This window comes from Lissotriton helveticus, chromosome 8, assembly GCF_964261635.1.
Source record: "Lissotriton helveticus chromosome 8, aLisHel1.1, whole genome shotgun sequence".
Classification (NCBI taxonomy): domain Eukaryota; kingdom Metazoa; phylum Chordata; class Amphibia; order Caudata; family Salamandridae; genus Lissotriton; species Lissotriton helveticus.
Window position 1 is genome coordinate 1,599,548,084 of NC_136069.1, and position 25,901 is coordinate 1,599,573,984.

At 49.1% G+C, this 25,901-nt stretch overlaps 1 long non-coding RNA gene and 1 pseudogene across 1 annotated transcript in view; both read right to left on the bottom strand.

The window, feature by feature from the left end:
- Window positions 1-25,901, bottom strand: part of LOC144772076 (uncharacterized) — a 54,148-nt gene that overhangs the window by 9,991 nt on the left and 18,256 nt on the right. The gene's annotated exons all lie outside the window — the stretch shown is intronic.
- Window positions 20,350-22,105, bottom strand: LOC144774790 (18S ribosomal RNA; annotated as a pseudogene).

Here is a 25,901-nt window from a genome sequence, read left to right on the forward strand (position 1 = left end):
ACCACCAGTTTATCTCCGTACGAGCCTCCGCAGAAAGGGAAACTTGTTGGGCATAAGTCAGGCCCTTGCGCAAATGCAAGGCTTTCAAACGCTGCAGGGCCCTGTAATGTAAGGGGCCCGGAAAGATCGCTTGGATCGAAGAAGCCAGTAGCCCTACCAGGCGTGCCAAAGTCCTCAATGAGATTGTCGGAGAGGCAAGCGCTCTCCTCAACTCCTTCCTGACCGCCACTCTCTTCTTGAGGGGCAAGAGTAACTGAGCTTTCACCGAGTCGACCTGGAAACCCAGGAACTCCATCACCTGAGAAGGTTGCAAGATTGACTTCTGTATATTCAGGAGGAAGCCCAAGTCCTGAAGGAGGTGGATCGTCCACGACAGATGGAGTGACACCACCTCCGGTGACTGTCCTAAAATCAAGATGTCGTCGAGGTAAATAATGAGGCGAACGCCCATTTCCCTCAACCTCTGCACGATGGGTTTCATCAGCTTGGTGAAACACCATGGGGCGGATGACAGTCCAAAGGGCATGGCGGAAAACTCGAACCACCGGTTGCGCCACTGAAATTGTAGGAACCGCCTGTGCGGAGAATAAATGGCCACTGTCAGGTAGGCGTCTTTTAAGTCCAGACGCACCATCCAATCCTGCGCCAATAGGATGTCGCGCAGGAGGTGTATCCCTTCCATTTTGAAGTGTCGATACACAACCCAGCCATTGAACTCTTTGAGGTTCAACACCAGTCGATACCCTTGGTCCTTTTTCGGGACCACAAAGACGGTGCTGACGAAGCCTAGATCGTGTGGGGTGGATTCCACTATCGCTCCCTTCTGGAGCAAGGAGCATATCTCTGCGTCGATGAAACTCTGCTCTGTTTGGGAAAAATAAAGTGGTTCTGGCCTCTGCCGCTGTACTGGGGAGGCATAGAACTCTATGTGAAAACCCTGTACTGTTTGTAACACCCAAGGGTCGTTCGTGAGTTGGCGCCACCTGTGGAGAAAAAGAGACAGTCTGCCTCCCACCATATGTTCAGACGGGCATAGAAGTCGTACCTGAATAGGAGTAGTCTCCCGAATTATTCTGCTGTCCACCATAGGTTCCTCTCTGCCCCTTGCCTCGACCTCCTCTATCGCGGGAGGGGTAGAAATTGGAGCGTCGGTTGCCTCTGCCTCTCTGCTCTGCTCCACGCGAGGTCTGTGCATAACCTCGGCCGGACCCTCGACCTCGTGGGCGTCCGGCCCTATCAAAAACACCACTGTGGAGTACTCTCTTGATGTTGGACTGCGCCTTGTCCAGCGCGGAGAAGGTGGCAACTTACTTGCCCATTTCCTTGACAAATTTGTCTCCGAATAGCATACCATTAGCTAGGGAACCTGGTTCGGAAGGGGCCATCTCCGCCAGTTGGGAATCTAGTCTCATAAGAAAAGAGCGCCTCCGCTCTGTAGATAGGGCCACATTCGCATTCCCCAAGAAGCACATGGCACGTTGTGCCCATTCCAGAACCTCCGATACATCCAGTGGCACATTTTTATCCTTCGCCATAACTGCTGCGTCTAGAATCTTCGTGAGGGGTCCGGTGACATCTAACATTTTGTCCTGAACACCCCGCCACGCTCTATCCAGCCCCTTCTTTGGATCCTTCGCAAACTTCCTCATAAACGCCGCCATTGTGGGATCCAAATCCGGTGTATCCGCCACCTTCCCTGTCAAGGATGGCATGGGGCATTCAGATCGCAATGTGGCTCTCACCCCGTTGTCGAAACCCTGTCGCAGGTTGTTACCCACATAATGCGCCACCTCCGGACACGGTACCCATTCAGTGGACCGGGAAGCAACTTTTACAACGCACTACCATTACAACGAAACTTTAACAACGCAAAAACCTTTACAACGCATACCATTACAACGCATGTTTTTACAACGCAAGTACTTTTACAACGCATGCCATTACAACGTAAGTATTGGTAAGTATATAATTATATTTAATATTTTATATGGTTTTTTTTTTTTACGTTTTCAGTTTTTGGGTAAAGGGGTATTTTTAGGGTTTAGGGTCAGTTTTCAGTTTTTGGGTAAAGGGGTATTTTTAGGGTTCAGGGTCAGTTTTCAGTTTTTGGGTAAAGGGGTATTTTTAGGGTTTAGGGTCAGTTTTCAGTTTTTGGGTAAAGGGGTATTTTTAGGGTTCAGGGTCAGTTTTCAGTTTTTGGGTAAAGGGGTATTTTTAGGGTTCAGGGTCAGTTTTCAGTTTTTGGGTACAGGGGTATTTTTAGGGTTCAGGGTCAGTTTTCAGTTTTTGGGGTACAGGGGTATTTTTAGGGTTCAGGGACAGTTTTCAGTTTTTGGGGTACAGGGGTATTTTTAGGGTTCAGGGACAGTTTTGGGTTTTTGGGGTACAGGGGTATTTTTAGGGTTCTGGGTTAATTTGGGTTTTTGGGGTACAGGGGTACAGGGTAAAAAAAAATTAAATTAATTAAATTAAATTAAATTATATTAATTACAATTAATTTAAAAAAAAATATTATATACTTACCAATACTTACGTTGTAATGGCATGCGTTGTAAAAGTACTTGCGTTGTAAAAACATGCGTTGTAATGGTATGCGTTGTAAAAGTTTTTGCGTTGTAAAAAATTCGTTGTAACGGTATGCGTTGTAAAAGTATGCGTTGTAACGTCATACATCCAGTGGACCTAGGGTGCACAATATTGTTAGGATTAAAAAGAAGGTTCTTGGGCACCTGACCATCGTCCGCCTTATGGGTGTGTTTCACCTTCCTAGATCTCTTTTTGGGAGCCACCGATTCCACCTCAGAATCAGAGGAATCAGGCGGAGTCGGGGAAGAATCCCCAGACGTGTCGTTCGCCATTGAGCCATGATCCTTCATGACATTCCTGGCCATCCGAGCCAATACCTGGGCCGAGGAGTGAGAAGAGGTACCGCCCTTTCGGGCTGATTTGAACTTTCTCTTGCCATAATTCTGAAGGGGCTTAGCAAAAGGCTTGAGGGCCTTGATTAGCGCACTATTCACTGACCCTTGGACATGGGTATCCAGGGCCTCCACCAAATTTTCCTCCAAATGCTCTTCTTGAGGCTCATACTCTTCATACTCGTTATATTCTGCCCATTGGTTATCCTCCTCGGCGTAGTACGCCATAGCTCTAAAGCAGGGAGGTGTGGAGGAACTTCTAGGGGGGGAGTAGCCCAGGGGTGCCTCTAACACACACACAAACACTGTAAACTCAAAGCTCAACTTTCAATGAGGCCGATTTTAAGGTGGAAGGAGACCCCTTTATGCACACATAAGACTCCCCTAGAGCCTAGCTCCAATCCGGATACGCTCCGTTAAGCGTTAAATGAGACCAGGATTTATGCAGCCAAAGACGCGCGCTGTGCGAGGAGCCGGTAATGCAAGAAAACGAAAGTCGGCTCCTCGCGCATGCGCGTCGCGTGTGGGGCCGGGCTCGACTGCCTCCTGAGCGTGAGCGTCTCGCGTCTGTCTCCTCCTGCTCCACCGCCCCCTACCGAGCACACCGCATGCTCCGGCTCGCGCTCCGATTGAAATCAAGGGAAAAACAAACGCGCGGGCATACACCACAAAACGGGGCAAATACCTCGATAATTGAACAACGAAAGTCACAAAACACAGCAACAATAAGAGCGAGGACACGCTCAGCAACAACAAGATCACTGGCACGCGCGCGCCGTTAATAACCACCGCCCTTATAACAATTACCCACAATAAAGAAGTAACGTAAAGGGCACTTAACTCGCTGCTGCAGCAGCAAAGAAAGAGGAGGTCGTATGGTTAACATGGACAATTATATCATGGACTTGATAGTGATTGGTGCAGACTGTTGGAGGGGGTTGTCCTTCCGGGGTCATGCCAGTTTAAAGTTTTTATTGGCTGCTGTATTTGTCAGTAAAGCAAAGAGAAGCATAATCTGAGCCTCCGTGGACTGACATAGAATTCACTAGGTGCGCCACAGTGCTCTGGAGGCTTTGGCTTTCTGTAACCTAGCTGTCTTAAGACAACTGGGCTATAGAGGTTTAAAGTACGCGTGTGTGGCTGGCCGTCGCAAGACTGCCAGTCAAAAAGACAGGCACACTTTAAACTGAAAGTGCTCTGCTCTCTGTGCTGCTGTCAGTCAGCAGCAGCCCCGCCCCCGTCCTGACGCTCCGTTTGGGAGTCGCGAAGAAAAATAAAATGTTACTGAATTAACTTCATTACCATTTTGTTTTTCTATCTGGAGACATTTCAGTGGGGCGTTGCGTCTCCGCTCTTAGAAGCACACACACTCGAGAATCCATAAGGAAAACTTGGAAAGATTGGGAAAACTCAGAGATACACCTATTGAAACCCACATAAGGGACATCTATCAAAAGGCAATAAAGTAACACAATGAAGCAAGCAAAAGAAATGATTCATATTGCCAAAATAATTGATTGCTTTCATTTACGAGGCACGATGAATCTGAACTTTTCACAAATTCTATATATTCAGAGGCCTTGGTCATTTAAAATAAGGCAATTTGCAAATCTACATAGCAACATTGACATGTAATGGACTCGTCATTCTACTGATCTGGTCCCAGTAAAGTGCATCTGACCTTTGTGCGGGGTCATGAACTTGCTGTCTGAAAAGCACTGTGCTGCTTCCCCGACCCTCATGAGACTGTTGTTATAGCTGAATCTCATCTCTTCTCGAATCTTGCACAGTGTCGGCTCGAAAGCTGCAAAGCCGCACGTGCGCCTCTTTAACCTCTTACCACATCCCCTTCTGTTCTGGATGCACCCCCGCTCCCAGCCCTTCAGCTCAGCCATTACTGTGGGCTGGCATTTTCTTCCCTCCCCCATGCACCAAAGATTCACCCTGAAATGACAATTGAGACTTGTGTGTTCCACAACTGTCACAGCACTGGATGAAACATGTTTGTAGGCTGTAATTGAATAATACTGGGCTCACGTGGGGGTGCAGTGACCACCCCCACGTGCAATGTTCCACTGTACCCCACTGGTACTGCCCTGACATTTTAACATGCATTGGCCTGCCCTAAGGGGCCTACTAGATAGGTGGTACTTTCCCTACCCCCTGAATGATGCCCAAGGCCCCTTGGTAGTGTGCCAACCTACACACCATGAGTTACATTTGCTGCACTGCCCAGTTGCCTGGTCTGATTTCTGCCCTCCTCTGGTAGGCAGACAACCTTAGGGCAGCCATTGGATTACTCATTCTTTAAAAGATGGGAGCGCCTGTGGTCTGTGTCACGGGGGGGGGGGCACAGTCAATAAAATCTGCATGTAGTTGGGATGGAGTCGGTGCTGCTTCGAGGAGCCCTGGAAGAGAAGCCAACGAGGGCCCAGATTTACGAAGCTTTTGCCCCAGGTTTGCGTTACTTTTATAATGCAAACCCAACGCAAACACTTTTTGGAGATTTACAAACCACCACAAATTGGTGTGTGCGTTTGTTTGTAAAGAAAAGTAGCATAAAGCGTTCCATTGCATCACTCAGCGTCAAGGGTGCGTTACATTGGTGGTACACGGGCGCTCCCAACTAACCACATGCATTTTGACTCGAAACCCTTTCCACTGACATTTGTAGACAGGGTTTGTGCCAAAAAATCCCACTACTGCAAACCAGGCGTTAAGAGGAGAAATGCTTTCATTTCTCCTTTCTTTTCCGACTTTGAATGTATGCTGCACTGTACTGCACAACATACAAAATGTTTTAAAACGTGTCTAGTCATAATGTTTTGTAGTTGAAGGGCACCCTTCAAAGTACAAAACCTAAGCTAGACTCACGCACACACCCTTGCACTATGGCGCAAAGGCATGTGCTCGCCGTTCGGCAGCAAAATTCTGCACCCAGTCGTGAGAGCAGAGTAGAATGCCATATCTCTCTAGATATGGCGCTATCCTGATCTCTCCCTGTCACGCAACGCAGCACAGTAACTTTGGGTGCTGCGCTACATTGCATGACTCCTTTGTAAATCTGGGTCCAAGTGTAAAGTGAAAGGTAGTGTTGATTCTGTAGTTGGGCACAGCTGCAGTTTAATGTGGCTATTTAGACTTATTAAAAAATGGCCGAATGATATAACAACAGCGCAATATATCAGTTGCAATGCTTATATTAGTGGTATACTCTTTATTAGAACATTGGAATGTTGGGAGCTGCATTGAAAACAATGGAGTGCTCCGGGCTTATAATGGCGGCTGGTATAAGCCTGGAGCTCCAACATTCCAATGTTTCTTTGTTCACAGCTCTGGCTGTGAACAAAGGCTTCAAGGAACCTGAGGGGATTCCAATCCCCTCACGCTCCCAAAAGGCTTTATTTTTTTTGTTAGAACATTCTGTCCTCTAGTGACAGAATGTTCTAATAGCCTTATAGCGGTTGTACGACATTACAACGCATGGTTTTACCACGCATGCCTTTACATCACAGTTTTTACAACGCATGCTGTTACAACGCATAGCGGTAAGGGGTGCTGCATAGTGAATAGTTTAATTTACTATTCCAACTCCATTCCCCGTGGATAGTAGGGAAGGTGTTGGATAGTAAATTAAATCTATTCCCTATCCTAGAGCGTCCCCCAACGCTATGCGTTGTAATGACATGCGTTGTAACAGTTGCGTCGTAAAGGCACTGCGTGGTAAAAGTTGCGTTGTAAAGGATGTTTACCCTTATAGCCCTTCGTAGATGGGCGATACCGCTATTAAAGTCCCTCTCCCTTGTTAAAGGCCCTCGCCTTCGGCTCGACGCCTTTAACGCTGGAGAGGGCCTTTAATAGCCGGTATAGCCCTCTACGGCGGGCTATAAGGTTATATTAACACTAATCCTTCCACAATTTGAGGCAAATGTAGGTTGGCCGCAGAGCCAAAACTAGGGTGAAACCGGTCAGAGGGCGCTTGTGTTACGGTTCAGGGAGGACCTGGCTTGGCACTTCGGATTTACTCACCTGCAAAGGAAGAATGTCCACAAAGTTTTTTAGGATTTTCAAATTAGAAAACATGATCCAGTAATTGCCAGCACAGGTGAAAGGACAGCGCAATGTCTAAAATGAAACTCACATTTCTTGCAGTGTATACAGGAGCAGGTGGAGTAGGAAGGCCTTCAAGCCACCAATCGAGACTGAAAAGTTGGGAAAATCTCTCCATAGCCAAAAAGATAGCTATCTTTTTTTTATAGTTGGACTTGAGCAAGCAATTATGCATCTACTTTACGATTGTTTTTAGACACATTTTAAAAGATGACAGTAAGATGTGTTAGTAGAGCTGTCCATTGAGAAAATCAGGTAGGTATCATCAGCATATGAGACTACCTTAACACCAAAAGATTCGATCAGGGCCACCAGTGGGGGGAGGGGGGGCATATGTTCATTAAACAGGGTACGACTAAGTGAAGAACCCTGGGGATGCCACAATTGTGTTGTTTATTGCCTAAGAAGTAATAGGCTAAACTGACCGATTTTTGTCTGCCCGAGAAAAAAAATGAAACCATGGAAGCGATGGGCCTCAAATCCCTAACTCAGACAGGTGTTGAAGAAGTATGGGAGGAGATACGGTGTCGAAAGCTGCTGACAAATCAAGAAGAATGAGGGCTGCTCTCTCCCCTTTATCAATAGGGAATTTTATGTAATCAAAAACTTCTAGCAAAGCTGATTTTGGACGAAGAAGCATACTAAAGCACGATGGTGAAGCCTGCAGAAGATCTGCTCAATCCAGGTAATCAGACATTAACCAATTTTTCTAAGGTCGCTGCTAGAGCGGAAAGTAAAGAAAAGAGACAATAATTTGACAGAATTTCTGGGATTGGTAGAGGGCTATTTCATGAGGAGCATTACCTTTGCTGGTTTCGGAATAGCTGGAATAGAGACTGATTCTAATGAGGTGTTGACTGTTTTATTTATCACGGACATCGATCACTTTAGCCAACACACTAGTAGGGCAGGGATCCAATGGAGAACCTGATTTGCAACTAATTCGAGGAAGTTTAAATTGCTGAAGAGTGATTGGTTCAAACTTATGAAATGATGATTCAGATGAGGTCCAAAGGAGAACTTAAAAAAAAGTGACTTGAGTGATAGGGTTAAGTTCTGCTTCTATTTTTCTTATCTGTCTATTATTCTTACCCGGGTTCGAGTCTCAGAAACAATGCTCAACATCCTGTGATTCTGGGCAAATCACTTAATCTCCCTGTGCCTATCAAAAATGAATGTGTACTCTTGTAACTAAACTGGTGCTCATGTAATGCGCTCTGATACCCGATGTCTCGGGTCTAGGTCGCGCTATATAAAACGTTGCGCTATATAAAACTATATAAAAAAAATCAAAAACATCTGTTGGAGGTGGACACTTTGCCTAAGAGGCATTCTAATATGGTTTCTGTGTTCAGCTTTTCCTAAGGTGAGGCGAAGAGGAGCAGATCTAACTGATTCCACAACATATGCATGGAGCAGATCTTTGAGATCCTCCAGCGGTAACAACGCGTAGGGTGTGCATGTGTGGGGCTCCCTGTTATTTCTGGTGATTGAAGGCAGGGATCAGTAGTAAAAGTCAGAGCTGGAAGGAGTTTCCTCACCATCTTGAGTTCAAATTTATCAAGGAACAGTCATTCCTTATTCTTTCCACAGCTGATACAAAGTTCTAATGAGTTGGGAAATAAAAGCTCCTATTTAAATTGGGCCAATAACTTCATGCTTGGTATTGTGTCTTAAGTGGGAGAATGTAGGCATTAACACCTCAGGGCAGGAGCAGCAGCATGTTGGAGGTAAAGCATCAATTAACATATTCACTGCTGGTATGGAGGTTTCTTCCATTAACAACTTGAAAACTGACATAGTCTCCTCCTTCCATTAGGCTTACATCTGCTGCTGGTATGAACTACTTCGGTGCAAATGTAAATGTGTTTATTTTAACCATTTATTTAGTGGTACTTGATCTTTCAGTAGAAGGGCACTTTGCATTACCTCTACGTCCCTCGTCCTCGACCCAGTCATTACTCATGAGGTATTCCATAGACAGGAAACAAAACAGGAAACGCTTTTAGGCTCCACCCCCCCTCCTGCCAGGTGCTATATCATGCCCAACCACCAGAAGCACATCCTGTTTTGTTTCCTGTCGGTGGATTACTTGATGGGAGACGCTGGGGTGGGTGCCGGGCACTTACCTCCTTCTTTGTCCTGTGGTTCCTCCTCTGCTGGGCTCTGGGAGGCTCTCATGGACCTTCGTGGGATTCTTTGGAGTGGGGCTGCTGGACTTCCCTGTCTCCTCCTTGGATTGGTTGACCTGAGCTGCTGGGCTTCTCTGGTCTTCCTTCTTCGGCTTCGTTCCTGGTTTTCCTGCTCCTGATGTCTTCTGGCTCCTTGCACTGCTGCCAGGTAGGGGTGGGGAGCGCTGGTCTGCTTCTGCGTGCTCCTCCCCGGGGTGTTCCTTTCCCCCCTCCCTCCGGGCCTCTCTGTGGTTGTGGGGGCCCGGGGGTGTTTTTCTCTGTGGGGTGCTTGCTTTGGGATCGCTGTTTTCTGTGCGCACTCGTCTCCGTTTCTGCCCCCCCCCCCCCGTTCCCATCCTCTGTGCTGTGGGGGCGGGGGGCGTTTGGTGCTCGCTGTGTCCCTGCTCTGTCCTCCCGGTTTCCTGGGGCCGGGCTTCCCCGTTCTGTGGCTGCCCGGCCTCCTCTCGCGATGCGTTGTTTAGCGCATGCGCGGTGGAACATTTCCTGCCTGACCTCGCAATGGACGGACGCCCGGGTGAGTTCCGGGCGCTCCGGTGGTTGGGGTGATTTTTGGTGCACCGCCACGGGCCCTGGGCGTTTTCGGCGCCCCTGCTTCCCGCTTCGGGCGTGGGCCTTCCACTTTGCAATTCGGTCAGTAGTGCATGGTTACGGTGCGCGGCTGTTCTGCACTTTTATGTTTCCTGTCCCTCCCTCTTCTCTGGCCTGGCCTGTTGGTTGGTGGGGGGGTGGGACCTTGCCTCCCTGTTTGTTTTCTGGGGCTGTCTTTCGTTTTTTTTTTTGGCCTATCCCGGTCCTCCCTGTAGGGGTTTAATTGGGCTGTGCCCTTTTATTTATATATATATATGTGCCTCTGGGGGGTGCTGTGTGTATGCTCTTGTGGTTTTTTCCTTCAGTCCTGCTTTGTGCTTTGGTTAGTCATGGGCAAGCATCTTCGCAAGAGGAAGCATTCCTCTCCTGTGCCTCCATCTTCCTCGGATTCCAGTGGGTCCTCATCTCCTCCTCCTGTGAGCGTGCCAAGGGGGTTGGTGATGATAGGATTAAACGCCTTATCCTGGAGACTCTTTCTGATATCAAGGCGTCCAAGAAAGGTGTTGCTGGTCTTTCTGGTTCTGCTGCGCTTTATTCTGATATTTCGTCTTCTTCTGAATCTGATGAGTCTTCTTCGGCTGCTGTTGATCTTCAAGGCAAATACATTTCCAGGGATCTCTTGCCTGACGTCCTTTCCCATGTGAGAGTTAACATGGGGTTTCCTGATGGCCAGTCATGTGGGGCGTCCTTCAATGGCGGATGATAACATTCTGAAGGATGGCGCGGACAAGAAGGTGGATTCTACCCTGAAGAAATCTTATGCTGCCTCGCACCTGGCTATTCGTTCTGGCGTTTATGGGGCGTATGTTACCCAGTCTCTGCTGACTGATTTCAAGTCCCTGTTTTCGTCTATGCAGGAGGGTGCCAGTTGTCCGGAATTACTGGAGTCTATGGAGCGCCAGGCGGAATTCTTGTCGGACATCGCCTTTGATTCTGTGAGGACTTCTGCTATGTCCTGTGGTTCCTCTGTGGCTGCCCGTCGTAACCTGTTGCTGAGGGATTGGAAGACGGATGCGGCCCAGCGTTCCATGGCTTTGCGGCTGCCTTTCACTGGTGCTCGTCTGTTTGATGACTCGCTGGAGGAGAAACTGCATAAGGTCTTCAAGGAGCGCAAGCATTCTTTATCCTTTCGTGATCTTCTGCCCCGAAGGGGTTCCTCCTTCTCTGGTGCCAGGTCTTTCCGCCAGCCTTCCAGATTAAGACAGTCGTCGTTTCAGAGTCAGCGTGGCGCTGGCCGGTCTTTTCCACGGAAGTTTCAGAAGAAGTCCCAGAGGGGTGGCGTATCTGGTCCGCAGCGTTCCTGACTATGCCAGCCTAGGGGACATTCTCGCTGGTGGTCCGCCCCTGGTTGGTGGGAGGCTCCGAAAGTTCCTTCCTGCTTGGCGCCTGATGACCTCCGACAGATGGGTGCTGGATGTCCTGTCAAGGGGCTACCGGATTGAGTTCCTGTCCCCCCCTCCCCCCTCCGGGGTGGTGCTGACCCCTTCTCCTCGGGATGCATCCCACCGTCTGGCCTTGTGGGACGGGGTTCGTTCTTTGGTCAGCAAGCTTGCAGTTGTCCCTGTTCCGCTGGCATAGAGGGGATTGGGCGTCTGCTCCATCATCTTTGTGGTGCCGAAGATAACGGGAGGCTTCCGGGTGGTCATCAACCTTCGGGGTCTGAACTTGTTCGTGAGGAAGATCCCGTTCAAGATGGAGGCTCTCCAGAAGGTTTTCCCGCTGATCCAAGTGGGATGGGTGTTCTCCACTCTGGACCTCCAGGATGCGTACCTCCAGGTCCTGGTGGCGGTGAGGGATCAGCGTTTCCTGCGCTTCTGCCTGGAGGGCCAGCACTGGCAGTTCTGCGTCCTTCCCTTTGGTCTTCGGTCCGCCCCCAGGGTGTTCACCAAGGTGGTGGCTCCCTTGGTGGCCCATCTCCATCTCCTGGGGGTGTCGGTGTTCCCGTACCTAGACGATTGGATGGTTCAGGCTCCGTTCCTGGAGATCATGTCTCGCCACCTTCTCTTGACCATGTCTACGCTCAGGGATCACGGGTTCTTAATCAACTTGCCGAAGTGCCACCTGGAGCCTGCCACTCGGAGGACCTTCATCGGTGCTGTTTTCGATTCTGTGTTGGGCAAAGTGTTTCTGCCAGAGGCCCGGATTTGTCGCCTTCAGTCTTTGCTGAGGAAGTTGTCACGGACCTCGGCTCCCCTCCTTCAGTGGCTGGAGGTTCGGGGCCACATGGCTGCTTCTGTCTTCACCGTGCCCTGGGCCAGGGTTCATCTTCGCCCTCTGCTGTGGCATGTGCAGCGGTGGGTCCCCTTTCCTGTCCTGGATTTTGCGGTTCCTGTGCCTGTGACTCTGGACATTGTGTCTGCTCTTCAGTGGTGGCTGGATCCTTTCCACCTTTCAGTGGGGATGTTGTTCCGTCTGCCTCTTCCTCTGGTTGTGACCACAGATGCCAGCGCTTCCGGCTGGGGGGCGACTCTGGACCATTGGGCTGTTCAGGCTCGTTGGCTCCCGTTGGGGTCTCGCAGGTCATCCAACTGGAGGGAGTTGTCTGCGGTGGAGAGGGCGCTCCGCTTTTTCCATCTTCATCTGAGGGGTTGCCATGTCCTGGTGAGATCGGACAACACGGTGTCTGTGGCCTACATCAATCACCTGGGAGGGACCCGCAGTTCTTCCCTGAACCTGGTGGCCTGCTCCATTTTGGACTGGGCGGAGGAGAATCTTCTGGCCCTGTCTGCTCAGCATATTCGGGGTGTGGACAACATGGTGGCGGATTCTTTGAGCCGGAGGTTTACTTCGTCTCTGTCCCTGTGCTGGCTCCCCGGACTTTTCGCTTGCTTTGCCTGAGGTTCGGGACTCCTTGTCTGGACTTGTTCGCCTCCCGGTCCAATGCCCTGGTTCCCCTGTTCTGCTCCAGATCTCCGGAGGTGGGTGCCTGTGGAGTGGATGCCTTGTCTCTCCGGTGGCCTCCTTGGCTTCTTTATGCCTTTCCTCCCTTTCCTCTGATTCCTGCCTTCTTGCTGAAGGTTCAGTGGGAGGGGGCTCAGGTGGTGGCTGTTCTTCCGCACTGGCCAAGGAGGTCCTGGTTTCCTCTGCTGCTGGGCCTAGCGGTGGGCCCTCCTTGGCTTCTGCCCAGCTACCCCTCTCCTCTGAGGTCCCCGTGCCTTCTTCTGGTTCCCTCTCCTTGGCGGTCTGGAGGTTGAACGGTTGTCTCTTGGGGTCCGTGGTCTGCCCGACCACATCATTTCTGTGATGCAGGCCTCTCATAGGCCGTCTACTTTGTCTTCTTACTCAAAGCACTGGTCTTCCTTCTCGGGGTGGTGTTCCTCTTCTGGTTTGTCTCCTACCTCTTGCCCTGTGTCTTCTATCCTTCAGTTTTTTCTGGATGGCTTTCAGAAGCGCTTTGCTGTGTCTACCTTGAGAGGCCAGTGGGCTGCTATCCGGGCCTTCCGGGACCCGGATTCTTTTCTTTCTTCAGATGGCCCTTTGGTTTCTCGTCGGTTTCGTAGTTTTTCTCTTTCTACCCCTTCGGTACGTTCTCTGGTCCCCCCTTGGGATCTCTCGCTGGTGTTGGGTGTTTTGCAGTCTTCCTCCTTTGAACCTTTGGAGACTGTGGACCTTAAATTTCTGTCCTACAAGGTGGCCTTTCTGGTGGCCATAATTTCTGCAAGGCGGTTGGGGGAGCTTACGGCCCTGCGTTGTCCCCCCCCCCAGTTTTTGCGTTTTCTGGATGACGCTGTTGTGCTCTCTTTGGATCCTGGTTTTGTCCCCAAGGTCCGCTCCCGTTTCCATTCCTCTCAGGAGCTGGTTCTTCCTTCTTTGTGCCCTTCTGCTTCTTCCCCTTCTGAGCTGTTGCTCTATTCTTTGGACCTGAGGCGTGCCTTGTCCATTTATGTGGCTCGTTCAGGGGTGTTTCGCTCTTCTGACTCTCTCTTTGTCACCTTTGGTTTGGCTGGTAAGGGTAAAGCTGCTTCCAGGCTCACCTTGGGTCGCTGGATTAAGGCTGTCATCACTCTTGCCTATCGTGGTGCTGGTCTACGTTGTCCGGCGGGTGTTCAGGCGCGTTCCACTCGGGGTGTGTCTGCCTCCTGGGCTGATTACCATGGTGTGTCTCTTGATGAGATTTGTCGTGCTGGGACCTGGGCCTCTGAGTCCACGTTTGTGAGGCACTGTCGATTGAATTGTGCCCTGTCTGACCGGACCAATTTTGGTCGTGGGGTATTGCAAGCTGTGGGGGTTCCCCCTCCGCTCTGAGTTCTGTTTGTGTATTAAAATATTTCACTTGCTGCACTCCTTTGTGTCTGGTCTGTGTTTTGCTGTGTTTGGGGTGCCAAAGGCCTGTTTGGGCGTTGCTTTGGTATGCCTCATGATTAATGAAGGTGGGAAGTATGACTGGGTCGAGGACGAGTAGGACTAAGAGTAATGAGGATTACCATACGTAATCATAGCATTAACTCTACGTCCCTCGTCCTCGACCCAGTCATACTTCCCACCCTCCATCCCTGTCCAGGCCTTTGTTGCTTGGTGTGTCAGGATGTGCTTCTGGTGGTTGGGCATGATATAGCACCTGGCAGGAGGGGGGGTGGAGCCTAAAAGCGTTTCCTGTTTTGTTTCCTGTCTATGGAATACCTCATGAGTAATGACTGGGTCGAGGACGAGTAAGACTAAGAGTAATGAGGATTACCATACGTAATCATAGCATTATGATAGAGGCCACAAGAGAGGATTACATGAAGATGGGTCAAGGATTACAACAACTGTGACAAATGTACCATATCATGTATATAATCTGAGTAAAAATAATCTATAAGGGGTTTGTCTATGAATTGTCTCAATAGGTGAGCCTTAAATTGCTTTTGGAAGTTTGAGAGTGGGGACAGTGTCCTGAGGTTGGAGGGCAGCACAGTTCAAGTTGATGTAGCTGCCCTGGCGAATTTTTCTATATTCCTGTAGCTGGTCTGAATCAAGGTGGTTCTAGAAGCTAGGTTTTCTTATTTCGAAGAACTCTGGAGCCCCAGAGATTATGAGTGGATTGGCTAGGTAGGGAGGGTGTTTTGTGAATAGAATAAGGCAAATGCACTAGACAGCAAGTATTACATTTTAAAATGTATGTGCAGGCACATAACAGAACAAAACCTATAGAATTGGTTTTCCAACAGTACTGGAAAACCACCTAATGTCCCCCTGCACCCACTTCTGATCACAAGGGGACTAGCAACCTCAAAGATACATCATAAGACATAAAGAGGACACCCCTCAGCTGAATGATGTGTGCTTTGCTGTGTGTGAAAGCTGAGGTTTGCCAGTAAGTTTTAGGGGGAGGTTGTGGGGAGCAAGAAGCAGCTTCCATTAACTCAAAGACATGAGTGATGCTGAATGTACAGTCCATAGGGAAGGAGCTGTAGGAACTAGAAAACTGGACAGCAGTAACTGTGGATGATGCTACAGGAAATGAGGAAACAGGCGTTGCAGGGAGCTGCAGTGCAGCAGGGACATTGACAGAAGCGGTAGAACTGATAGACAGCACTCAGCACAGCTTTAGCTATGGAAAGTATCCATCAGCCAAACCCTGACTTCAATACTTTTTCCTACACTAACAGTCTGTTGAAATTAGGGCTCGGAGTAATATAGATTAGGAAAACTTGACTGGTGACGTGGTTCACTGAGTTGGCACACCCATACTTGTCCATTGGATGCACTGGCCTTGAAAATGAAACATCACTGGTGGTGTTTTTGCCCACATAAAGCTGACAAGTAACTGGTGGACATCTTGAAAACTGGCAAACCCTTAGGGGTGGGGTGCTACCCTAGCCTGGGCCAGATAGGAGAAGTGTGGCTCAATGGTTAGAGCGGCAGACCCTGATGCAGAGGTCTAGCCCGGGACCAGGGTTCAATTCCCCGCCTCGGCGGGCCTTGGCTCAAAATTCCACGGACCTGATAATTCTCGCCTCGGTGCCTATTCCAATCATGGAGTCCCACTCTGCAACTCTGGGCAATAGCTTGCTCAATCTCCACAACAGCCCCCACAATGCTAAGGATGCCTGGCCTCCACCTTGGGGGTTCCCAGGAGTGGACACCTCACAGGGAAAGCCAGGATGGGTTCCACAGCGGTATTCGTACAAGCGCCTTGAGACCCTGGCGCGTGAGTAGTGTGCTATACAAGTATCAATTTACATTTACAAAGGAGGCTCTCCCTTCTGGCTGGAATCACCAGTCTGCAGAGACTGGGCCTCCAATGGGGAGAAAACTGGAGTTGCTCTGCCCACAGGAGCCCAACACTCCTCCCTGGTCTGATGCCACATCGGCCCTGGTAGGGAAGGTGGCCCTGCCCGGTGCCTGGAGCCCTGGCCTGACATGACTTCACAAACCTTTCATGGGGTATTATAAGAGGTGTTCAGCCCGCAGGAGCACCCGAATACTCCCTGGACTGACACCACCCTGTCCCAGGATCTGACAGGGCCTTCAGGTTGGGTCCCGTCTCAGCTCCTCACCCCGTAGAGGCATAAGAGTCCTTCCTAGTCTGCAGCCACATGCCTTGTGTAAAGATATGACTCCAGCCCATTGACCAAGGGAGTCCTCACTCAGTTCCTTCCACCTTCCTCGCCTGGAGAGTTAAGGAGGGTTAAATCCCCCAGCCAGCCCCCTTTCGCCTGGGGACTGCCTGAAAGCCATTTTTCCTCAACTGTTAAACTTTCATGAAGTGAGGGATGACAGAACCCGGGAAGGAGACACAAGTCAGAGATAGCCTCGCTAACTCTGACTGGTCCTCTGGTCGGCATGCACCTGTTGGTCATCTGGCTGGCTGGCCCAGTGATCAGATGGCTCAGGCCTGGTGATCAGAGTGTCTAGGCGGCAACCAACGATGAGACTGGCACCCAGGAAGATCCTTTTTTGAACCATCAACCAGCTTATTCCCTTCAGGTGACTTTGCTGGTGCCTGCACTGGCCATTCGGTCACCATGCTGACCTGCAAGGGATTTTGCCCCATCCCTGCACCCGGTGACGCAGGGTGGAGAGTAGGCCCGTGCCATTCTGCACATGGTGGAAGCAGCCTCCCACATGCCAGCACGCCATCCCTCCCACTGGCCTGGTGGCACAGGGAACCTAGGGGGCACGGGCGCCCAGAGATGGAGAGAAAGGTTTGCCTCAGAGGATGACTTTCAATGGATTGCTGCAAGGAATCTGCTCCATTACTCACAAAACCCTAACACGAAATCAGGTCATTTACACATGATTTAGCATCAGGTACCCTACAAACATACGGTGCAATGAGGGAGGTGGAGGTGCCCCCTTTCTCTCTGTGCCCCAGACCCTAAGTGAGTTGCTCTATGCACCGCCCAGAGGCCGGCTATCCTAGGACAACCAAGGCACATGACACTTTGGTATCATTATATTTTAGGGAGGATTCTGACTTTGAGGCATCCAGTCATAATCCCACAGATGGTAGCTTCACCTCCATTGGCCCCTCAGCCAAGCACATACACCATATATCTGAACCTGCGGGTCCTCTCGTACTGAGCAGGATAACACATCATCAGCTTGGTAAAACTAACCTGTCTCCTAACAATCTAAATCAGCTTACGTTCCTTATTAGTGGGTGATTAATCCAACACAAGGAGAATTCTGATCCGCAATGATAAGAAGAGATTACATAGAAGGATAAAAAATAATTTGGCTGTCACAAGCTGGTTATCAATGTGGGAACTTTTCTGACACCTCCTGCTTGACAACCTTAAAGTCAGAAGGCTCATGAGTCTTGAAATTCACAGTCTATAATCATACTGAAATCAAGATCAAGTGAGTTTTTCAACTTCTGTTCCACTATACATTTTTGTCCTCCCTAACCTCACCTTAGGACATCTGAGCTATTGCTTGACAGGTGTATCTCCCCAGTTAAACTCCCCACCTGGCACTGTCCCCTGAGTTGGTCATGCTCAGCAGGCACCCGTTTACCTTTTGATGATTTCACGCCCTCTTGAACTCTCTCTTCAAAGTTATTTCAAGCTTCCTTTATGGCACTTGTTGACTATTGGTCTGGTGCCCGTATTTAACCTTAGATGGAGTTTATCACCCACTTTGGGCTGCATTCCCAAGCCATCCAACTACGAGAACGCCTGATTTCAGCACGCCAGGGACCGCTACTGCCACGGTGATAACCTGGATTAGAAGGACTTCGGCTACCTCAGCCATGCTGGGGAGTCAGTCTTCTGTATACCACTTTTCTCGCACACTCCACCAGGCAGAGATTTAGTGCTGGACTTTTTTCTGTTCACCTTCTGTTCCTGAAAGATTCCTGGTTGGTTTCATTTCCTCCACTTAGCAATATACCTAACTTCGACCAGTCACCACATCTGATCTAAGGTCATAGACAAAAGCTTAAGGGCTCGATTTAGGTAATTCCTATTTACCGACTCTTAAATACCGAATCATACTGATTCGGTATTTAAGAGTATGTAAATAGGAAGGAGGCATATGTAGGTAAATCTCATTTCTAATTTACCGATTCTGTAACAGTCGGTATTTACCGATTCCGTAAATACCGAATCGGTATTTCACATTGACTCCTATGGGCCTTGAAGCCCATAGGAATCAATGTGAAATACCGATTCGGTATTTACAGAATCGGTAAATACCGAATCCTGCAAGGGTGCAGGGGGTGTCACTTTGACACCCTCTAGCACCCCAAGTACAGGCTTGTGTGACATGTGGCACACATACATGCCCTAAGGGCATGTCTGTGTGCCACATGGCACAGGTGTACATGCACAGATGTGCATGTACACCTGAATTCGGTATTTTACCACCCAATTGTATTGGGTGATAAAATACCGAATTCTGAAGGCCTGTAGCACTGTAAACAATGCTACCTACATCTGGGATTTACCGAATCGGTAAAATTACCGATTCGGTATTTTACAGAATCGGTAAATTTACCGATTAGGTATATTTACCGATTCTGTAAAATAATGGCCCCTACATCTCAATCCCCAAATACCGGTCGGTAACGGCCGAATTCGGCCGTTACCGACCGGTATTGGGTGACCTACATCGGGCCCTATGTGTGCGGGAACCAGACCAATTGTTCTCGAAAAGGGAGGAGACCCTCTTTCACACAAAGGAGTCACAGTTGCACACCCTTTCCCATCAGATTCTAAAACCCAAGGCCAGCATGAAAACCAGCCTCTGCAGGTAAACAGGGGACCTTGCAAGCCACAGATGAAGATGTGGGCATAAAGGGGGTGCGCCTGGGTATCTGTGGGACTCTACAGACAGCCACACACAGCACTCAGCTAGGCACCCTAGATGTTTTATTTTAGGCCCAGCACCGTATCACACATCACGCTTCCCATCTGGAAGTCGACCTCTAAGATTTTTAAAAGTGTTTCCAGGTGTTCTGTCTGGGAGCTCCACTCAACCACCACAGCAGGCATGCAAGCAGGAGGCTGCCACAGCAGCAGAGGCCTTTCTGGACAGGGCCACATGAGTCTTTAAACCCCAGCCTGGCCACACGGGACCAGTCCACCAGCTGCCTGGCAATGAGGGAGGGTTTCCCCACCTGCACCTCAGCCAACTGTCACCCATCAGAGCCGCTGAGAGCTGGGGCTTGACTCCTGCTTGTTGAGGGTCCACAGGGTAGGCGTCAGCCAGCAGGCTGAGAATCCGCAAACACTGTTGGGAAGCACTGAGGAGAGAGGAGCCAGGTTCTGCCACATCATCAAAGTGACTCACCTGCTTCCAATACACATATGGAAAGTCGAGCTGCATCTGCTCCCATCTATAGGAGCTGTTCACACTGGCTCCAAGTGGGTACAGCATCTTCAAAGAGAGGAGCTGTGGGTTCCCTCATGGCCTGGCTCCTTCTCATCCAGATTGCCTGGCCACCCAAGACAGGTCACTCCTCAGTCACTGAAAATCCAGGTATGCTGGGATCAGGCTAGAGAGGGTCCAGGTGCAGGGCGGTCAGGAGTCTGGGGCCCCTGCCGCATGAACAACTCTCATAACCCCCCATGAGAGGTGGGCAAAGTCACATTTTTGCCTGGGAGCCACGGTCCCTGCAGTCGAAGGCTCCAGGCACTGGGCAGGGCCACCTTCCCTAAATGGAACATAGTGGCGTCAGACCAGGGAGGAGTCTGGGGCTCCTGTGGGCTGAGCAACTCCCCAAATCTCCCTGTTGGAGGCCCAGTCCCTGCAGGCCAGTGATTCCAGATAGAAGGCAGAGCTTTCTACACTGCCCAGGGAGGCACTGCAATTCAGTTACCGCAGGTGTGTGCGGGGTAAGCATAGGTTCCCTCTTGGGAGAGCTATCTTTCACATCTCGCCCCTCCCGAGGGCCCGGGATATCACTGACCTGGTCCCTTACATGTTGGTTGGATACTCCCAGGTGGAGGAGCCTGCCCGTGTACTATCCTCACCCAACCGTCCAGCAGCCATGGACTGCTACACCAGCCAGGATGCACAAGGGGAGGGCCAGGCTCTGTGCCTTGGGTTCTCTCTGGGAGATGCCTGAGGGTTTAGGCTGTCACTGTTAGTCTCTTGGGCTTCTCCACTGTTAATGATCCTTCCACTGGTTCACCTATGGACACCTTGTTAGAATTCAGCTTCCTCTGGTTAGTCAAGTTTTATTGGCTTCTCAGAGCTCCATCAGAGCAGTTGCCAACATTGGGGAAGCTGATCCAAGGACTTAACTAAACCATCCAATCAGTAGGAGCAATGGGCAGCGTGTACAAAGAATAGGGACTTAAACTATGCATGCTTATGACTCACACTTACTGGAAGTTCCTTGATCATGGAAAATAATTACAATTCCCAATTCCTATCACGAATGGAGTTCAGCAGACTACCAGTACCTGTCACCGAGGAGTAGACACACACTGATCCGTTAAGTGTAAGGGCATCACAAACCTGTTATTACTCGATCTTGTGTGGCTGAACACCACTTGTACCTCCAAGAAGTTGTTAGCCAACCCCTTGGGATCATGGAATTAGTTAGCCTGGAGGTATCTTGTTCATTCTCGGAATTAACCAGACATATCGCTCCACCAACAAAGAACAGAAATGAACCACCACCCACAGAAATGAAAAAGAGGTATCAGTTTGTCAATCCTTTCCATGTCTGGGCCGGGTGTGGTTTCCCAAGTTAAGTTAAGTGCTGGTGCCCTTCCATCAATTCCTTTAAGTTTTACCTTCGTAACAATACTGCCCCAGAACCCAAAGACTTTGGTTTCCCAGAAGCTGCTCAGCAGGTCATGGGAATAACGACGCTGGGTCTCTAGTCAGCATTATTTATGGCCGCGAGTACCACGGTATCTGATTGTCTTTGAGCCTTCGACTTTCCTTCTTGATTAATGAAAACATTCTTGGCAAATGCTTTCACTTTGGTCAATCTTGTGGCAGTTCAAGACTTTAACCTCTAACGGCACAATAAGAAATCCCCCGGCAGTCCCTCTTAATCATGGCTCCTGTTCCGAAAACCAGCAAAATAGAACCAGAGTCCTATTCCATTATTTCTAGCTGAGGTTTTCAGGCTGCTTTGAACACTCTAATTTTTTCAAATAAATGCTTTGGACCCCCGGGACACTGAGTCAAGAGCACCAAGGGCCACTGAAAGGCAGGAGCTGGAACAGGCAGGTACTTGCCCAGCAGCAGACCACCAGCTTGATTCCAAGATCTAACTATGAGCTTTTTCCCTGCAGCACCTTGAATGTACACTATTGGAACAGGAATTACTGTGGCTGCTAACATCATACTTGCCCTCCAATGGATCCTCATGAAGAGATTTAAAATGTACTCATTCAATATAAAGGGCATCAAAAGAGTCCTGCATTGGCATTTTTCGTTACTAACTCCATGAGTCGTGAGTGAGTAATTTGTGTGCCTGTTGCCTTCCTTGGATATGGTAGCTGTTTCTCAGGCTCCTTCTCTAAAATCCAACCCGGATCCCCTGTTAGCGTGGTCACAATGGTAGGCACAAAAAGTACCACTGAAAGTTGTTAGAGCAGATATCCATATTTATTGTCGCCGTCAGGGGTACGATCAGCCCAAGGTCATCTAGAGTCACCAAAGGGGCCAGGCGAGGCCAGACTGGTCTTGATCTGATAAATGCACGCATCCTGAGAGGTCAGCTCTTGTCAGCATGTATTAACTCTAGAATTACCACAGTTATCCAAGTAACAGATGGAGCAATCAAAGAAACCATAAGTGATTTCATGAATAATTCGTAGTTTCACTAAATCGGCCCTGTGTACTTCCACATGCATGGCTTAATATTGAAGAAAATCATATGCTACTGATAGGATCAACCAGATAGCTGCACCTGTTTCAATGAAGGAGGAGCAGAGTGCCCATCCTGGACTGACCATTGAGAGCCCCTGATTGTCTGCAGGGACCTGGGGGACAGGGCATTCAGTCGTACTCTCTAGTGCTCAAGGCTTGAACGACAGACCAATGGGACAGGGCTGGAAGGCAGCTGCAGACTCAACCATCGGTGGCCCTCTGGGACCCCTGCCCATGCCCTTGCAGCTCCCGGATGAGAAAAAATGGACAACAAGGTCATACTAAAGGTACTAATCTAGAACAAGTCTACCCTCTTTTTATGGAATCCATGCACACCAAGTGACAGTAGGAGCCGTTCGTGAAAACGCACCCAACCTCCTAGAGCCCTGTCTGGGCGGAAGGAGTCAAGTGACCCCTCATCAATACTTCCATGGCGGCAAGGTCATCTGGGAGTACCATAAGCACAGATTATGCACTACCAGATGTCTGGGGTTCGGCGTGACCAGATACCTGGACTCAAAGGACAACCATCTGGTCGCGCCGTGACTTCTGAAAAAAGATTTTGTTCACCCTTGGAGTGGACAGGGACTCTGAAGCCAGGATTCTCAGAGACTGAGCTGGTTATCAGGCAATGGGCGACCTCACTGGTCCAATGGGACCTCATCTTGTGCACTTTGCGACAGAACGGGCTGGAGGAGAGCCCAGGACCAAGGGCTACATTTCATCTTTTTACAGTGAGCAGGGTTTCCCATGTGACTGCACAAAGTTTGCAGAACTTTGCTTTTCTCACATCCCTAAAGTTAAATATTGACAGGGAGGAAGCAATGATAAAATCTCTAGGTTTTGTGCCACTTGAAATTGTGGTTAGGCAAGAGGTAAGAAATTAGCCAGACGCACAAGATGGACTGGAGAGAGGAATAAATAATCTAGTTTTAGCAGAATAGCATCGTCATGCTAGAGGTTTTCAAACAAAATTTAGGGAAAAGGCCACCCTGTTAAGTCAACCCTTGTGACAAGGCCGGTAAGCAGATTCAGGTTATGGATACATTGTACTTTTCGTTTTCAGTTAAACATTAGAAAATAGATTTAAAACGTGTTTAATACTGTATTAGCAGTGAGAAATGTACTGTATTATTTTCTTGTAGGTGGCACTATGGGCTGTACTCTTTATGGACTTGCACCCTCATTACAAGTGGTCCAGGAATTGTGATGGGGCATGACCATGTGCAACTAATCCCATTGGAATTCTAAGTTTCATGGGAATACGAAATGCCCAAGATATTTAACCTAGAGACCTAGGCAAAGATTCCATCAAAATATGGGGAGGCGCGCAGAAAATTCACCGACAGTCTGATTCATGCAACCTATTCCCCTCAAAACATGGAATTACCTGGACCCGTTGCATCTTTAATTCTGGGTGGTCAAAAACACACCAAATTCCATGCCACTCATAATGACGGCCTCGGTATGGCTGCAGAGTCATCAATAATATGGTAGTGAAGTGTAAATGTATGTTGTGTTCTGCAATGTTTGTTTCCATTATCGACTTGTATGTTAGGCTCCTTGCATTGTGCTTTGAAAGGGGCCATTCGCCTAATGATGTTACATTACATCTCTAAATCCAAGCTGACATCAAACAAAGCAACATTCTGGACCTCCTATTGTTGGTGCAGGGCTGGGTAAAAAGAACAGTTTTTTCTTTACCATTATTAATCTCTTTAAAGCCAAAATGCAGTTTCTGTTTTTTAATACAATTTCCAGTGACTGTAATTATTCAACTGTAAAATTATTAAACCTATGAAACACAAAAGGATTTAGCCCTCCACAACGCCAGACCTGCATACTCCAACCACCACCTCTCCTTTTACACTCCAACCAGACAGCTTCACTCCACCCAACTGGCCCTGGCCACTATCCCACAGATCTGCAAGACCATGGCTGGAGGAAGGGCCTTCTCCTACCTCGCTGCGAAGACCTGGAACTCCCTGCCTCTGCACCTCAGGCAGTCTCCATCGCTGCCTCAACTCAGGAAGGACCTCAAGACCTGCCTGGCTCTTCGGCTGAACTGCAGACCCACCGCCCCCCCACTCAGCCCCTTGAGATCCTCACAGGTGAGTAGTCGTGCTATATAAGAGCACTGATTGATTGGTTTATATGAGGTAATACTACACACTATTGACATAGACGCGGGCAGAGGCCAACACCCTGCATCTCCTTGCATGCGGGGGGACACAATACAATACAATAGCCATTTATAAAGTGCACAGCTACCTCAAACAGAGGTTTCCCGGCGCTACTCGGACTGCAGAAATGACCTAGCTGCAGACAGATATTATCCCTGGTTAGACAGCCAGATTTTTAAGGCCTTCCTAAAATAATGTTCCAAATCAAGCTGGCGCGAGTATGAGGGCTTAGAGTTCCACAGTCTTGCAGTCCTGATCGAAAATGACCTACCCCTTGTCGGGTCTTGGCATATCTTTGGACGCAGAGCAGTTGCTGGTGGTTGGACAAGAACATGTGGTGAATGCTGGGAAACGGTTCAGAGACACTTAGGGGTCTATTATAATGTCAGGCGGATCGCCACCGCCCACATGGTGGTGGCAGTCCGCCCAACATTGTCCCCCGCCCGCCTCCCATTTCGCCCCCGCCTAATTGCAATGGTGGGGGGTACCGCGGCGGACGGGAAGACATGAGTTGAATATGGTGGCGGTGTCTGCAAGACACCGTCATCCATAATATTATGCATGTAGGAAGCAGCCTTTCAATGGCGGCGTTACCACCACAGAAAGGCATGAGGTATGCACAGTGGGTGGCCATTGCAGGCCTCCAGGATGTTGGGGGGTAGGAGGGGTGCACATGGCAATTGCATGCACAACGTGGCAGGCACCGCGCGGTGCCTGCTATGTTGTGCATGCAAATGCACAGTGTGACGCCACGGCATTGTGTCAGGCGGTGCTGTGTGCACCGCCCGCCACACGGATGTAGATGAGGGATGCCACTGTGGCGGTGGCATCCTAATTGCCGGTGCAGGACTGCCGCACCACTGGCGGCCGGTCCCAGCACCGCTTCCACCCGCCATCCTAATAGGCCCCTTAAACTTCTAAACTATCACGCCCCAAAACACATCAACTCTATCCTCATTTTGATCTTAAACATTCATCTTTGTAAACAGTAAGAAGCATAGCAGCCTACACTAGGTCCATATTGATATAGCTGGGTCCATTTAACAAAACAAAAAAACATTACAGAGTGGGTGGCCTTGACAATATCAGGATTTTTATGTTTGTTCCACAAATCTCTGTTAGAGATAAGGAAAAGCTAACAGCAGGAATTTAATAAAAAGAGACTGACTAAATGAGAAGAGTAAGGGGAATTGAAGGTTCTACAAGAGATTTCTGTCCTTTGTCAGTAATGTATTTCACCTGTTTCTGTCTCTCTGCATCATATGTGCGGTCGAGACTACACATGTTGCTCTTTACCTTAATGTGTGTGGTCTTCTGCATGCTTTACTGCCTCTCTGCTTCTCTCTGATGCTTTAATTGTGACCAACAGAGGGTTTTTGCTTTTTTTTTGGTAAATTCTTTTTATTGGTTTTTGAAACATAACATACACATATCTTATGGGTCCCAAGCCCACATGGCAACGCTATTATTGATGACACCATCTCTTGAGAGATAAGGTGGACACATCATTGTACAGTTACAGTCAATGAACAATGATTTATGTTGTTACAGGGTACAATGATATGACGTAAAAAGATTTTCAAGCAGGGCAGTCATTCAAAGGGTAAAACAGTGCATGCAACAGTTCCTTCCAAAGTTCAACTTCA